The sequence below is a fragment of the Lontra canadensis genome, unplaced genomic scaffold (genome assembly GCF_010015895.1).
Source record: "Lontra canadensis isolate GAN:19392208 unplaced genomic scaffold, GSC_riverotter_1.0 scaffold21, whole genome shotgun sequence".
In the NCBI taxonomy this organism is placed as follows: Eukaryota; Metazoa; Chordata; class Mammalia; order Carnivora; family Mustelidae; genus Lontra; species Lontra canadensis.
The window spans coordinates 12,567,607-12,583,858 of record NW_022631015.1 but is presented as its reverse complement, the minus strand read 5'-3'; the positions used below and the strand labels follow the sequence as shown (position 1 = coordinate 12,583,858).

At 46.3% G+C, this 16,252-nt stretch overlaps 1 protein-coding gene across 7 annotated transcripts in view; it reads right to left on the bottom strand.

The window, feature by feature from the left end:
• PHACTR1 (phosphatase and actin regulator 1) overlaps positions 1–16,252 on the bottom strand; it is a 558,358-nt gene that overhangs the window by 91,411 nt on the left and 450,695 nt on the right. The gene's annotated exons all lie outside the window — the stretch shown is intronic.

Genomic DNA, 16,252 nt, shown 5'->3' with positions numbered 1-16,252 from the left:
TTCTGATCAATGAGATTTTCTCAAAGCTTAAGCTTTAACTGAAATTGTTTTTTTAATACATGAAGGTCACATGGCGAATGGACAACAGGAATTCTTTTAGGTTGTCATGGAAAGCCATGGAACAACATCTACATTACATAACATGAAAAATCGCACAAAAGATACTGTGTTCTGAGAGGGCTCACGGTTCATGGCGCTTTGAAGTTGAAGACAAGAAAGTATCAATTTTAATTCTGAAAAAATATTTTTTAAAAATGATTTTATTTAATTATTTGAGAGAGAGAGAAAGCACAAGCAGGGGGAGCAGCAGAGGGAGAGGGAGAAGCAGGCTCCCCGCTGAGCAGGGACTCTCTCCCCTACCCATGTGGGGCTGGATCCCAGAACCCTGGGATCATGACCTTAGCCGAAGGCAGGTGTTTAACTAACTGAGCCACCCAGGCACCCCTGAAAAAATACTTTAATATAAACGTAAGCTTGCCCCCCAATCTGATTTTTCTAGGGTATGCTGTGGATTATATAAACACCTATGTTTAAAAATGGATTTCTAGGGGTGCCTGGGTGGCTCCATCGTTAAGCATCTGCCTTGGCTCAGGCCATTATCCCAGGGTCCTGGGTTCGAGCCCCACATTGGACTCCCTGCTCAGCAGGAAGCCTGCTTCTCCCTCTCCCACTCCCCCTGCTTGTGTTCCCTCTCTCGCTATGTCTCTGTCAAATAAAAAAATAAAATCTTAAAGAAAATTAAAAAACTAAAATGCATTTCTAGTTGGATAAGACATCTTCAGCTAAATAAATAATAGTTGACTATGAGTATAAAGTATTGCTTCACACCTATACATGCACCATTATGGCAATATTTCACGTGAACCAAAAGAAACAGTAAAGTGTGCACACACATATTTATTTATTCAGATTGCATAAGAGGGAAGCCAGATGGCAAGTTTTGGCTTACTCATGAAACTTTTTGGTTTTTAATTTGCAAAATAAAATGCTACATGCCTAATGTAAGAAAAAGAGCAGTGTTGTGGGGAGACAGGAGCAAACATAGCTAAGACGGACTATTCCGAGTACAAAGAGTATGTGTACAAACAAATTAAAGTCAAGCATTCCCGGGTGCCTCTTGGCAAATGCAGAGCCTTGCCGGGAATGAAAGAAATGCAAACGAAGTGACCATGTGGGCAGTGCCCAGACATTAAAAAAATGTGTCTGAAACGATGTCAAGTACAAGGGCAGAACGGAGAGCCATGCGTACCTGTGGATCAGGATCACATCAAAATGAAATCCACACGCAGGCTGGCAAAGTCCCGAAGTAAATTTGGCAAGATGTAAGTGAGTTTAATGATCATTAACTTTTTTTCTGGAAAGATGCTTCCATTTGTAAAACAAACAACATAAACATTTGCATGCTGCTGTTACAGTAAATGAAAATATTATATATATATTATATATTATATTAAATGAATAATAGTTTTGTTTTTTTGGGAGGAAAACCTCTTCCTCACCTCTCTGATTACTTGGAGAGGGACTGATTTTCCCTAAGTCCTCAATTTTTTTATTTTTTATTTTTTGGCCTGGCTTCCTACCCTTCTCTGTAGTGACCGCATCGCTAGGTCCCTGTTGCTCCACAGGGTAGAGCAAATCTATCCACTGGGGGTGTACTCTGCATTTTTGCTCCTCACCTTGGACCAGTGTTGATCCAGGACTCAGACCTTCTTCTTGGGGAGCTAATGTGAGGTCCAGGCTTGCGGGGAGGGCACGAATAGAAAGTTGTTGTCAATGATTTCCTCCAGACTAGCCTTTACCAATAGCGCTAATATTGGACCCTTCCAATCCTTAGGAGTCTGGAGTCTCAGGAGAAGAGAATGCCTTTTCGATCTCAGGTAAAAAAGAAACAGAAGGTGACAGACAGGATGGTGTTTAAACCATGCTGTGTGTGTGTCCTCGGACAGGAGAGCACTGGTGAGCCCCCCAACTCATTCTCGGGAGGGCTGGGTGGGAAGAAAGAAACAGCAGGTATGGTGAAAAGAGCCCAGACTCTAAGTGTAGGGAGAGCAGTGTTCTTGTTTTTGCCATCATTGGTTTGCAACAAGTCGCTGAACTCTTGGGACTTCAGTTTCTGTCCCTTGAAAACAAAAAAGCGCTGTGATCTTTCTTCTGAAAGATCGAAGTACTATGTGCTGGACAGTGGGAAGAAATGAGGATAAGTACCCTCCCCCCAGGGGGGGGAAAAAAAAAAACCTTGCAAACAAGCATGAAATAACAGAGAAGCTAAAACAGCAAATCATGTTTCATTTAGACTTTCTTTTTCTTGTCTGACTTGCTCTTTTTGGGCCTATCGCGAGAACCGGGAAATACATTGATGGGTTTCAGGTTTACTGTTTGCCAATAAAGTGCTATATATTTTTTTAAAGATTTTATTTACTTATTTGACAGACAGAGATCACAACAGAGAGGCAGGCAGAGAGAGGAGGAAGCAGGCTCTCCACTGAGCAGAGAGCCTGATGCGGGGCTCGATCCCAGGACCCTGAGATCATGACCTGAGCCGAAGGCAGAGGCTTTATCCCACTGAGCCACCCAGGTGCCCCTAAAGTGCTATATTTTTATTAAGAAAAAAACTGTTAAGTAAAGTTTTAGCATAGTACTAGAAGCCTGTGCTCTACCTACAAAGCCTCTATATTCAGTAGAAAGACAAGGAGAAAAAAAATTGGGACAGTGAAAGGGACAGTCAGAGAAATATTTTTAAGCATTTTGGAGTGCCAAGCACAACGCTGGACATTTTCTATATAATAGTAACAACCCCTTAAACAACATAATGGGAATTTATCTGAGCCAGGTTCTTGTTCATTTAACATATACATAAAACAATTCTGTGGAGTTGGTACAAAAATTCCCCTCCCTGTAAAAAGGAAAGCGAACACCAGATGGTTTCAATAACTTGTGTAAAGTCATACAATTGGCAGGTCATGAGCTCGGAAGTGATGAGAGCATGCGATCTCATCTAAAATGACTTATTTTGAGATTTCGCTTCCCCAAGGATGGCGAAAGAGCCGTAGAGAAATCCTTTATAAGTAAGACCTGTAGACGATAGAATTAAAACCCAAATTACATCCCTGTTAAGTCCTTGCAGCAGAGAAGGGTGAATGACGTCATGAAATCTTGGCTACACTGAGGCTTCCAGCGTAAAGAACAAAGAGTATATAAGCAGGGCTTCAGGTGTCAATCTTAGACTCAACGGTGATCCCCAGTGGCTACAATTAAAGCAAAACAAAAAACGAAGCCATCTGCGTTAAAGCAAACCATTCTTGTTGCGAAGCATGTAAGGAGAGCCTGTGCCATCACTGGCTCACTCCTGTTTCCCTTTGAGACAAGAGCTACTTACTATGTTCTCAGTTTAGCTTCCCAGACAGGCTCTTTGACCAAAAAAGGGCGCCTCCACTGGGGGCCTGATGAGTTACAGCGGAAGGTAATTTCCCAAGAAAGTATTCCTCTGGTAGTGGTCGTCCTAAGATTAGTAAGGCACGAAGCGATGGCTTTATTGACTTTTTTTCTTGCCACTGATAGACTTTTTCCACTAGAGCAGGAAAAAAAATCCACCCCTGCAGGTGACGGAGTCATTTTTTGAAACCTACAAAGGTGCCACTTGAGCCGCAATATACAGTTTGGCAAAGCATCCATTAATCCCGATAACCTTTTCAATCACTAATCAAGGCCACTAGCTGCTCTCATAGTCAAATGATCAGCTGAGCAACGCTTAACTAAGAAAGAATTTATCTAAGGGTGTCACTGAAAAGGTTAAAAGCTTTAAAGCTGAGAAGTTGGAAATGGCTCTCTGGCATGTGTCAACTTTTGTGGGAGATATTTTCTTCCATTTGCCCGAGTTCAGGCAATGGATGTAATTAAACTAAATGGTGCTACAGATAACATTTTGTAGAATTTTAAACATACACAGAAAGCAATACAATTCCTCTCAAATATTGCCTGGTTGGCGAATGAATGCATTTGATTCCCGAGCGTTTAAAAAGACCTGAACTGAACATCTCCTTCGCAAAAGCAAAACCAAAAAACCCCAACCGTCTCTTTCTCTGTTTTTCTGGTGGGCTTTGTTTCCCACTGCGAAAAAGTCATTGTGGGTGTGTTTGTGTGTCTCTGTACCATCAGGATTTGAGGCAGACACAGACAATTTGGGGAATCTACAAGTTAGAGATCTTCCACTTGATTTGCAGCTACAAGTCTCTGGCTTTTTCTGACCAGCAGATACAGAGGAACAACTGTGCAAGAGCCCTGGGGGTCCTTTCTGTCTGATACAAGCATCTGTGTAGCTCAGAGTCCTTTTGAACCTAATACCTTGAAAATCTGTACAAGTTGTAGTTCAGTATCAGAATTTAGCCGATACTGCAATACTTGGGATGATTTCTTACATGGAATGGAGCGGCCTATGTTTTTGTGTTTGGAGAATCACCTCACCTTTTTTAGAGTTGCTACTGTTCCGGATTTCACATCCTATTTTGACATTAATAAGAAGCCTTTGCCAAAGCCGTTAAATATGTGAGGTGCAATGACTTCCTGTCACAAAAATGTCGTTGACCTTGGGGAGCCTGTTTCGGCTGCACTTTCCTGCAGCTGTTTTCTGCTGGATTTATCAGCATTTCCTGCCTCTCCTGGACCCGAGGGTCAACAAATCATCATTCACGTGGACTCTTGGCTGCTTGCAGGGCCCGCAAACGCCCCAGTGCATCCAACAGTGGTGTCTCCTTCCCAGAGCTATTTCTTTCATCCGTCCTGGGGACAGCTCCGCCTGTCCCCCCATCGTCACACCAAAGGCCAATGGTTCTTCCATCATCTATCCTGACGAAGTATGAAGGCTCTGACCATGATTTCCAATGATGACTCCGCTCCAAGGTTTGTCGAAGAGGATTTGCCATCTTGCTATTCCTGCGCATTTTAATATCAAAAATGCAACTGGGACAGGGACCGAATATGAAATGAATGGGATGTCACAGCTTCTCCCCTGTGTGATTATGCGATCATGTGACTCTCACAGAATCACCCTGCATCATTGTGCAAGGGGCCTTGCACAGTTATTAGGGTCGCCCAGCTGAAACTGGTATCCAAGATTTAAAAAAATCCTCAATGGCTAGAGGCGGGGGGGGGGGGCGGGTAGAGGGCAGTGACAGGGACAGAGGTAAGCAACTCTGTTTCTCTAGCTGGGTTCTCCAATAGGGCGCCCCCTAGCCACAGGCGGCGATTATTAGTTAAAACTAAATAGAATTTAAAATGCAGACCCCCTCAGTCACACTAGCCACACTTGAGGTGCTCAACAAGCACGTGAGGCTAGCTACAGCCTGCCGGGGTGACGAGCAGATGATGACAGAACATTTCTGTCACGGCCGAAAATTCTACCAGATGGCACTGCTCACAACGGCCTTGAAAATCACCATCGTGGCCCTGATGCACGTGAAAGCGGGGACACGTTTCTGGAACTGGGAGGCTGGGAGGGTGTGGCTAGCCTGGGCAACATCACGGTAAGCGGGCAATTTAGCGGATAATATTTCCTTCCGGGAAATTAAGAGGGACCTGGAGAGCGAAGACGTGCTCCAGGGCGCAGGCAGAGGACAGCAGCAGAGTGACGGGGCGGGCACACCTGCGAAGTCCTGAGGTCTCACACTGGAATCTCCGCTCTCCCTGGGGGCACCAGGGACAGCCGAGGCTCAGGGGAAAGGGAACAGGGAAGGGGAGGCAGGCATCTAAGAAGAGCAGAAAAGCAGTACAGGACAGAAGTCTGGTGGAGAGCACCGCTAACATTTATTGAGCAGGCAAGGGCTTAAAAGGTCAACCTGGACCCCGTCCTTGGATCCTCCCAACCACCCCATAAGAGGCCAAGAAAGGGCAGAATGGAGCTGAAGAACAAGCCATCCCGTGGGTATTCCCTGAGACACTAGGAGGACCCCGATGGTTGGTTAACAGATGCCTTCAATCAAGCAGGATAAGGACTGGGCACAGCGAGAGAGGAAGGAAGGAAAGCAAGGCTTTGCTGGCATGGGCAGTCAGGGTCCTGGGGTTGCATTCATTCTGAAAGCAGAGTCCCGGGAGATGGAAAGCTGCCCTGTGCCTTGTATACACGGAAGACGAGAGGGATGGGACCAGAATCCTGGGTGTGGAGCTCCTAGCAGAATGCTGTTGTTTTACAAGATATTTACATGGGGGTTCAAGTCAAATGCTCCGCTTACCTATCTAAATCTAGCCAAGTCCTCAGCAAGTCAGGAGGGGTTTCCTAAGCATGATCAGCTTTCCTTAAAGAAGGCTAGCTACTAGTCTTCCAAAGTTTGGCTGGCCTTGGCATTGCAAACGTCAGAGCAGACCAAGGACTGTTGAGTGAGCAAGCATGCTAGGCTGCGGCCACTGGGGTGGACGGCTGTGATGCCCCCGTGCCCATGGTAGCCTTCCCTGCCTGGACTGGCAGCTGGTGATGGGTCTTCCAAGGATAACTCCTATGAGGCAGCAGCCCATGGGAGTTGCCTGCCTATAAAACTTTTGTTTATGGAAACATCCGTCAAAATTAGGGCAACAAGACATCTCGTGGTTATCTCCTAAAATTCTGGTCAATGAAAAATGGGAATGATTCTGGAGAAGCTTTGGGGAGAAGGTTTGCTTGCTTTTGGAAAGAGATACCAACAAGAGATAGCCCTCTCTCTTTCCTCTGGATATGGCGTCTGCATGTGATGCTGGGATTCCTGCAGCCGTCTTGTTACCGTGAAGGGCAGGAGCCTGACAATGGCATCCCTTAGCCATGTTCATGAACCAAAGAACTAACCAACCCTGGAGCTGTCCTGCCACTAGCCTTTAGTATGTGAGAGTCATTCATTCACTCGGCGACTCAGGAGATAAATATTAAATAAGCACTGAGAAACCCCAACTGTTGCTCAAGGCATTTGGAATACTATAGAGGAGAGAACACAAGAGATAATTGGTCTAAATTTGCTTATTGCTTCCCTCTCCTTGAGTTAAATGTTTGTGACCTGAAACCTGAGCCCTTTAACGTATATCCTGCTGACCACACATTGACTTCACAGGTAATTTAAAAGCCTACAATGAAGCATCAAACAATCCAAAGGACACCTCTTGGTCCGTATCTCACACAATGTGTCTATATTTGACACTCTTTTTCCCCAAACCACTGCTCCTGGTCTTGGCTTCCATTCTTTTTTTTTTTTACTTTAAAGATTTTATTTATTTATTTGACAGATAGAGATCACAAGTAGGCAGAGAGGCAGGCAGAGAGAGAGAGGAGGAGGCAGGTTCCCCGCCGAGCAGAGAGCCCGATGTGGGGCTCGATCCCAGGACACTGGGACCATGACCTGAGCCGAAGGCAGAGGCTCTAACCCACTGAGCCACCCAGGCGCCCCTTGGCTTCCATTCTGATACACATTTCCAATTTACTTCCTATTTTTCTGTCCACTTCTCAGTGTCTGAGGGCTTTTTCTTCTTCCCAGACCATTTTTGCTTCACTCCCAGAACATTTAGTGTTGGGGTTCCACAGGGTTTTCTATCAGGACCATTTAGGTTCCCATTCTACACCCTCTCTGAGAACTACCATCAGCTCATGTTGACTTAATGACCATTTATACAACAGCTCTTCCAGATCTGCATTTCCAATCCAGTTCTCTCTCCTGAGCTCCAGATCTGTATACTTAGTGGTCTATGTAGACAACTGGGTATCTCAGACTCAGTGTGGTCAAACCATGGCAATATTTTGTGCCATCAGCTCACCCATTTTGGGTCATCGGCTCAGTGAATGGTCCCACTATCTGTCCACCCGGTCACCTAAGCCAGAATCCTGAGTATCTGCCATGTCTGTACTCTCCCCTCTTCTTCCCCAAATCTCAGCAGTCCCAGGGCTCTCTTGACTCCATCTCCTCTAATTCTCCAGTCTGTCCTCTCTCCAGCCCCCCTCCATTCCTGCTTCCCCCCATCATGTCACTGAATCCCAACAACAGTCTACTATCCTAACCCCCAGACTCATGTCCTGGCCTCTCCTTCCATGTTCTTCTCCGTAGGCAGAGCAATGAGGCTGCAAATCTGATCGTGCAAAAAACCCTTCCACAGCCCCTCACTGCTCTCACGATAGAGAATAAACAACGAGAATAGTTTTCCTGCCTCTATGATCTGCCCCAGTACCCCCTCACCTTACAGACACACTGAACACACACACACACACACACTCTTTCTCTTCCTTTTCCCCAACTCGGTGCCTCCACGTGGGCTAGTCCTTCCCCTTCCGACATTCCCCCAACCTGTCTAGCTTCTCTGGGATAATTCTCATCACACATCAGATTTCCTGAGACACCACTCCTTGCAGGATGCCTTCCCTAAGTCCTCAGGCCTGGGTGGGCGCTGCTTCCATGTGCCCCCAGACATCCCGTACTTTCCCCATCATAACTGCGGAGTGCCTGAACCCTAATTCCCAGGACTGTGGGTTCCATCAGCCAGGGATGCCTGGCTTGTCCCTGCTTAGTACTCCCAGTGCCCAGGATGATGCCCGCAACAGAACAGGTGTCCAACAAATATGCAAGAGAGGAGTAAATTGACTGGGGATGCTCACATACGGCTATAACAATAATTTCAGTCATTGTTTGGCTTGGAACGGTGATTTTTTTTTTTTTAAAGAGCCATGTAGGGGTGCCTGGGTGGCTCGGTGGGTTGGGCTGCTGCCTTTAGCTCAGGTCATGGTCTCCGGGTCCTGGGATCAAGTCCCGCATTGGGCTCTCTGCTCGGCAGGGAGCCTGCTTCCCTCTCTGTCTGCCTCTCTGACTACTTGTGATCTCTGTCAAATGAATAAATAAAATCTTTAAAAAAAAAACCATGTAGCTTAAAAGACTTTTTTTTTTTTAAGATTTTTTATTTGACATAGAGAGAGATCACAAGTAGGCAGAGAGGCAGGCAGAGAGAGAGGGGGAAGCAGGCTCCCCACTGAGCAAGGAACCTGATGGGGGACTTGATCCTAGGACCCTGAGATCATGACATGAGCTGAAAGCAGACGCTTAACCCACAGAGCCACTCAGGTGCTCCGCTTAAGAGAATTTGATCACAACTTCATTTATTCTCTTTATTGTTTAAAGCACTTTCCAACTACCCCACTAGGGCAATCCCTTGTACTAGACTCTGAGATGCTTCACCAAGTGGCTAGACGTCGCTGATGCTCAAGATACACTCTTTATTTCCACGCAGCTACTCTATCCCACAGCTTTCAGAAGAGGCCATTTCTAGGTAATGCATCAGAAACAGCAAAAAACATATGACAAAGCAATCGTGCCCGGTAAAGACTGTGAAAAGCATTTCCCACAAACTCCGACTTGACAAGTCTACCCATCTACAAACCGGGGGTACCAAATAAACAATGGGACTTAAGAAGGTCTGCGCCTACTACATTCATCTCCTTTGATACCCTGGGGAATTTTTATTTTAATTTTTAAAACAGAATGACCTTTTAATTTAAATATCAGGCTTTTTTTTTTTTTTTTCCCTACTTCTTCTCTTGAATGCCAGAGAAAGGAAACTGCAGCCTCGTCCATAAGAGAATTGTCCATTTCGGGGAGCTTCTGTTCATGCTTCTAATTAAAAAGAACACCTTTCAAAATGTTGCTCTCACTCAAGGCAAAAAGCACACCTCAGTGCACTTTACTGTTTGCCGTGAAACGCGGTCTCTAACTCCCAGCACGCGGTGGAAAGGGAGGCTGCTCACCAGCGCCCAGGCTGTTCCATGCTGACATACTCCCAGCTCTTCTTCCCTCTTCTGTGGACTCTCTCCTTCCCGGGGTCTCGGTGGGACTGCCCAGGAGACTCCTGGGAGAGCTGCCAGGCTTCAGCTACAATTCTCGAATGTTCCAGCTCCCCTTCAGGGTATGGAACGGAGTCCCAGGCAGGGGCGATATCCTGTCATCCCACAGCAGAGGGAGGGTCTCCCTTCCCGCTCCTGTCCTCCTGATCCCTGATATTGACATCCATGTGAATTACACACACCCATCCTCTATGGACCAGGTGACCTTGGGGGAGAACTGAGGTCTTCCAGGAAAATCCAGCGCGACCGCCACCGTTAACCCTGATATTCTTCAAATCTAGCATTATGTTTATTTGTGGAGTATATTTGGTACAATGCCAATAGCCACACTGGCAACATGTTACAAAGTTTTCCTGTGTTCCCATAAATCCCAAATGGAGAACACACAGGCTTTGCAGGGGTTTTAAGCGTCCACGCTCGCTGGCAGCCGTGTATCCATCGACAAGGCAATAACCTCACCGGGCTTCTGCTCCTTAATCTCTATGGTGGAAAAATGACACTAGCTTCGCCAGCTGACCTCTTGAGATTCTTGCTAAGTTGGAGAAATATCGCTATTTTACTAATGGCCAAACCATGCACTGTTTTCAGGATACTTTTCTCCTTAACACTTCAAAACGGCTATTTGAAAGGAGAGTATTTAGCATCCATCTAAATAAACATACACACAATAATGATCTCGCCTACTTAAATAACTGGCAATGAAGTTCCACGGCCCATGACAGCTGAATATATAAGGGGGAGCAGAGAACTAGGAAGTTCGCCAACACAGGCGCATCAACAGCGAGCCTCTGGTTCGCACACGTGTTTCTCTCAATAAGCGTTTGCTGAACATCAGCTCTGTCCCAGGCACTGTTGGAGGCTCTTGGGCTGCATCCCTGAACAAACCAGGCCAAGATCCCACTCTGTGTGATGGAGCGTCCGTTTCAGTGGGAGAGAGATAGGTGAGAGACAGGGTAACACAATAAATAGGGAATTTATAGAGCCTATTTGAAGGTGAGAAGAGACAGACACTAAAAAAAGAAAGAAAACACCTGGGGGAGGGGATGGAGGACTTGGAAGGAAGCAGCAATGTCACGTCTGGCCGTTGCAGGGTAAGGCTCATCGAGAAGGCGACCTCTGAGCAAAGACTAGAAAAGAGAGTGAGTTATGTGGATGGACATCTGGGGGAAGAGGATTCCAGGAGAGGGAGTGGCCAAGGCCAATCTCAAGGGCTGGAAAGCAGGGCTGGAGATGTGTCACCAAGAGGAAGTTACGAGGGGCATCTGGGTGGCTCAGTCAGTTAAGTGTCTGCCTTCAGCTCAGGTCATGATCCCAGGGTCCTGGGATTGAGCTCCACATGAGGCTTCCTGCTTAGTGGGGAGCCTACTTCTCCATCTCATTCTGCTGCTCCCCATGCTTGTACACTCACTCTCTCTCTCTCGCTGTCCAATAAATAAGTAAAATTCTTTAAAAAAAAAAAAAAAAAGAGGAAGATATGAGGAGGTATGGCCAGGGAGTCAAAGCAAACTTAGGGGCTGGAGTGAAAATCACAGAGGGCTTCACACGCTGTCACAGGAACTTGGAGTATCTCCTAGTGAGACGGGGAGCCACTGCAGGCTCTGAGCAGAGGTGGAGGGTAATGTGCTCTGATTTACAGAGAACTGAGAGAGAGAGAGGCAAATGCAGTACAGAGGCTTGAATTTAAAAGGTACACACTTAGTGTACCTTTTGGAAGTCAGTGAAAGGACCCATGCCCCCATTTCAGCCACGGATCACTTAATTTCTGTGTAAGTATCACCTCCTCCAGAAGTTCTCCAGGATTGCATCTCTCTAAAATCATGGCTCCACTTATGACTTTGTCTTTTTTACCCCACTGCTTTGTTTTTCTTCATAGGGTTTATCACTCTTTGACAACATGTCACAGGCTTAATTTTTTCCTATTTCCTTTAGTAGAATAGAAACTCTGAGAAGGTGAAGATTTTGCTCTTTTGGTTATCGCTGTAGCTCAACACCTAGGGTACCACCAGGCACAGAGAGGGCACTGAGTACCAATTTGTTGAATGAAGAAATGAATGTGAGTCTAAGAGAACCCTTACGTTCTGATTGAAACACATAGACCACAAGATAGGGAAATAAATAGTTAAAAAAATAAACTGCCTATCAAATTACAGATTATTTTCCACCAGTAGTTGGTTTTTACATTTTTACAATTTAGAATGATGAAGGTCCCTCTGAATGTTTATGTTGTGTTCTTCCTAAACATGCTGTACCCACATCGTGGCAACTTTAGAAAATGGGATTAAAATAATTTATGATTTCGTGTCCCTACTACATCATGACTAACAATGAAGTTTTCTTTTTTACGGAGTCTTCAACATGTCCCGCATTCTCCCATGGTCTCCATATACCCAGAGAACAAACTGTTTTCTTGGATTTCAAAACTTTTATCTAAAGGCCCTTCTGGACTCTAAGATTATGTGATTCTACATGGAAATCAATAAAAAAGAAAAAAAAACCCACAAGCTAGTCAGTGCCTTGTGCTTCCTACTTCTAATGCACTTCATTAAATGAAGGATTCCCAACCTTGTTCCTACAGACATTTGAGACACTTTTCCCTCTTCCACCCAATCTCTCATTTTGCTTGATTTGGATGTATGTCCCAGTTTGGGCTTTGTAAACTGCTAAGAAAAAATACAAAGAATTTTGAGGAGAACTGTCAGAGTAATAAAAATCTCATCAATTCTGAGTTCACCCAGCCCAAATATTGATAAAGCTCACCTCCCTACAGTTTACCTTTATACTTTCTATTATGATGCAAAATCAATCATGTAAAGAAGTTGGAGGAGGAAAGCTACCTACTACGGGTAAGCGGGCTGATGCCACTGGAGTTGTGTGTGCTAAGGCTAGAGAAGGCACAGAATGAGGAATTACCAGCCAGGCAACAGGGCACGGTTGTTCCCGATCTCTGAAACGTCTCTTGGAAACACGCATCTTGGAAAACAATGAAAAAGTCCCTTTGCCACGTGCTGTTGACCCAGGTTGTGGCAACAGAGTTTAATGTGTTTTACCCACCAGAATCCCAGCTACAGCGAGAGGAGTGATGTCCTAGAAAGGGGAGGAGGAAGAAGACGGGAAAACCTAAGTGAGGGTACAGGAGGGAAACTGAATCAGGGTGGCGGGATGGAGTGGTTCATGTCGGGCCGTGGGGGCCATGGTTAAGACAGGGTCGCAGATCCTCGCACCTCAGATAAAAGTAGGCAGTGATGTTCCTCCTGAACTCTTGGGCCCACTGAGTGAGGGTGAGGCATGAAAAGGGTCTTGACACCTGTAAAGGGGGAGGATGACTACTAATAAGGGTGTGTTGTCATGTCTTGAGAATTTTTGGGGTGACAGCCACTATTCTCTGTGACATGTCGTTAAGGACTCAGTTGTATCCTCCCCACCTCCCAAATTCCTCTGTTGAATCCCACCCCCGCCATTGTGACTGTATTTGGAGGAAGGGCCTTGAAGGAGATAATTAAGGTTCAATGAGCTCGTAAGGGTGGCACCCCAATCCAATAGGGCTGATGTCCTTCTAGGAAGAGGAAGGGACACCAGGAGTGTGTGTGCCTGGAGGAAAGGCCATGGGCTGACACAGCAAGAAGGCAGCCATCTGCAAGCCAAGGAGAGAGACTTCACCAGAAATCAATCCTGCTGACATCATGATCTCGGACTCCCGGCCTCCAGACCAGGGAGGAAGGACATTTCCGTTCTGTTACTCAGCCCTAGCAAACTCCCATCCATATGTTATCCCATGTAAACCTCACTATGACATTAAACACACTTTACGATAAAGAAACAGAAGCACAGAGAAGGTAAGCAACTTGACCGAAGTTGCACAGCTAGTTGTAGTGGAACTGGAATTGAACCCAGGTAATCGGATGCCAGGGCCTATGTTCCTAACAGCTGATATAAGGTAACATGATTAATATCCAAAGTAGTACAAATGGATGCTTTCTTAAAAATTTATTTTAGAAAGAGAGGGAGAGTGAGCAAGAATGCATGAGCTGGGGGGAGGAGGGAGAGAGAGAGAATCTCAAGCAGACTCCCTGTTGAGCATCTTGGTCCTAAGACCCCGAGACTGTGACCTGGGCTGAAACCAAGAGTCGGACGCTTAACTGACAGAGCCACCCAGGCGCCCCTCAAATGCATGCTTTCTATCAGAAAAGCCCGTAGCCAATACAAAGTTCTGCGAGTGCTCTGTGTAATGGATTTCTGATTTTAGTCCCTCGCCTCTTCTCCTCTTCCTATCATCCAAACAACAAACATTTTTGCGAGCCTTCTCTATCTGAAGCATTACGTGAGGCTGGGAAGACCAGGCAGGAGCCTCTGAGGGCCGTGTTCTGGAGGAGAGAGACTATAAGGAAAGGTGGCCGACAACTGAGCAGAAAAGCACAGAGAGTGACAGCGAAAAGACAAGGAAGTCAGGGAATGTGGTGACAAGTGGGGGCTCAACTTGTCCCTTCATCCCCAGCCAGTTACTGAGCACACGAAATAAAGCACCTGGGAGTTGCTTGCAGCCCCCCTCCTCCCAATTTCTGTCTCTAGAAAATGAGGCTTTTGCTCTAATAACCTATGACTTCTCTGGGTAAGTCAGGAGTTACTTGGACAATCCTTACCTCAACCCCGTTATGAGCTGGAATGGGAATAATAAATGCTATGGTCAAATATGTTCTCTAGAATGTTCCAGAAGGTTTAGAGTAAGAGATAGAGAGGCTGCAAGAAGACAGGAGGGAGAGGAAGGGATTGTTTCACTGGATCAGAGCAGGCTTTCAACGTGATGGGAGTGTTCATTTAAGCAAGTAGGTGCTTACTACACAGTCTGATATCCGCAGTGGGACACCGACCATCTCTGCCGCGGAGTGCTAAGGAGGAGGCGGGAAGACTTCAGGTCCGTGCAGGGGAGGTTGGGGCTTGGATAGAAAGTAAGACATGGGAGAAAAGTGATGATGTTGTGGACTCCTCTTCCCGGAGGAGTTTAATCAACCAAAGAATGTTAATCTGGAAAGGCCTTACCCAGGTGGAAGGAGGAAGGGGCTCACAGAAGGGATTTCTTGGCCTCAGGGGGCCCTGCTAGTTCTAGAAGGTAGTCTCAAATAGCACAACTTCGCGCCATCCCTCTAGCATCCCTGCCATGTAGGACAGGGAAGGGCCACTTCCTCCTTGGGGTGGCCATCAGAGCTAAGAAAAAGTCCTTGAGGAGTGCCACCGGGAAGGCCCAGGATGGGAATGGATACAGTGACACGTGCCCCAGGCTTAAGGACCAAGTCACCGATAGCAGTGGAACCTGGGGGGTGGGGGGTGGGGGGATACCCAAGTAAGAAACACAGCCTGCCTTTCTCTTTTCTTTCTTTCTTTTTTTTTTTTTTTAAAGATTTTATTTATTTATTTGACAGACAGAGAACACAAGTAGGCAGAGAGACAGGCAGAGAGAAAGGAAGGGAAGCAGGCTCCCTGCTGAGCAGAGAGCCCGATGTGGGGCTCGATCCTGGGATGCTGGGATCATGACCTGAGCCGAAGGCAGAGGCTTTAACCCACTGAGCCATCCAGGCACCCCAGCCTGCCTTTTTCTATCAGACTACAAATCAGGCCTGCAGAAGATTCACAGAAACATGGTCAACGCAGAATTACAGGGTTGCCTTAATTGGCATGATGAATCTTTACAGTAGAATATGTGCTTTAATCACCTGGGCCAGCAAATAACACCCACTTCATGGAACGGTAAGACTTGAAACAGACAGTTACTGGTGGCAACTGCATCAAGATGGACGAGGAGAGTTTGTCATTTCATAGAGGGCCTTAAAATGCACAGTGGAAGGGAAGGAGGGAAGGGGGGAGAAGAGGGGAGGGGAGAGGAGAGGGGAAGATGAGGAGGGGGGAGGAGAGAGGGAGGGGGAGAGGAAGTGGGAGAAAGAGAGGAGGGAGAGGAGAGAAGAAGGAGAAGGAGAGGAGAGAGGGGAGGAAAGGGGGAGAGGAAGAGGGCCAGAAAGAAGGGAGGAGAGATGGGGGAGAGGGTAGCTGTGGAGAACGTAGCTAGGGAGAGGAGGAGTGAGGGGAAGGAGAGAAAGCCTAATTCAAAACAGCAAAACTCCTGGGCACCTGGGTGGCTCAGTTGGTTAAGTGACTGCCTTCAGTTCAGGTTGTGATCCTGGAATCATGGGATTGAGTCCCACATCAGGCTCCAAGCTTCTCCCACTGACCTCTCTCCTCTCATGCTCTCTCTCTCCCAAATAAATAAATAATTTTTAAAAATAAAACATCAAAACTCTTAAAAAACAAAAATGAAGAATACTTAATATACCATTTAAACCTCTGCGTACGTTTGTACTGAAAGAGTTGTTCAATAAGCAAAAGACACAGCATTCATTGGCAAACCCTAGCGGACACTTTCACAAACCATCT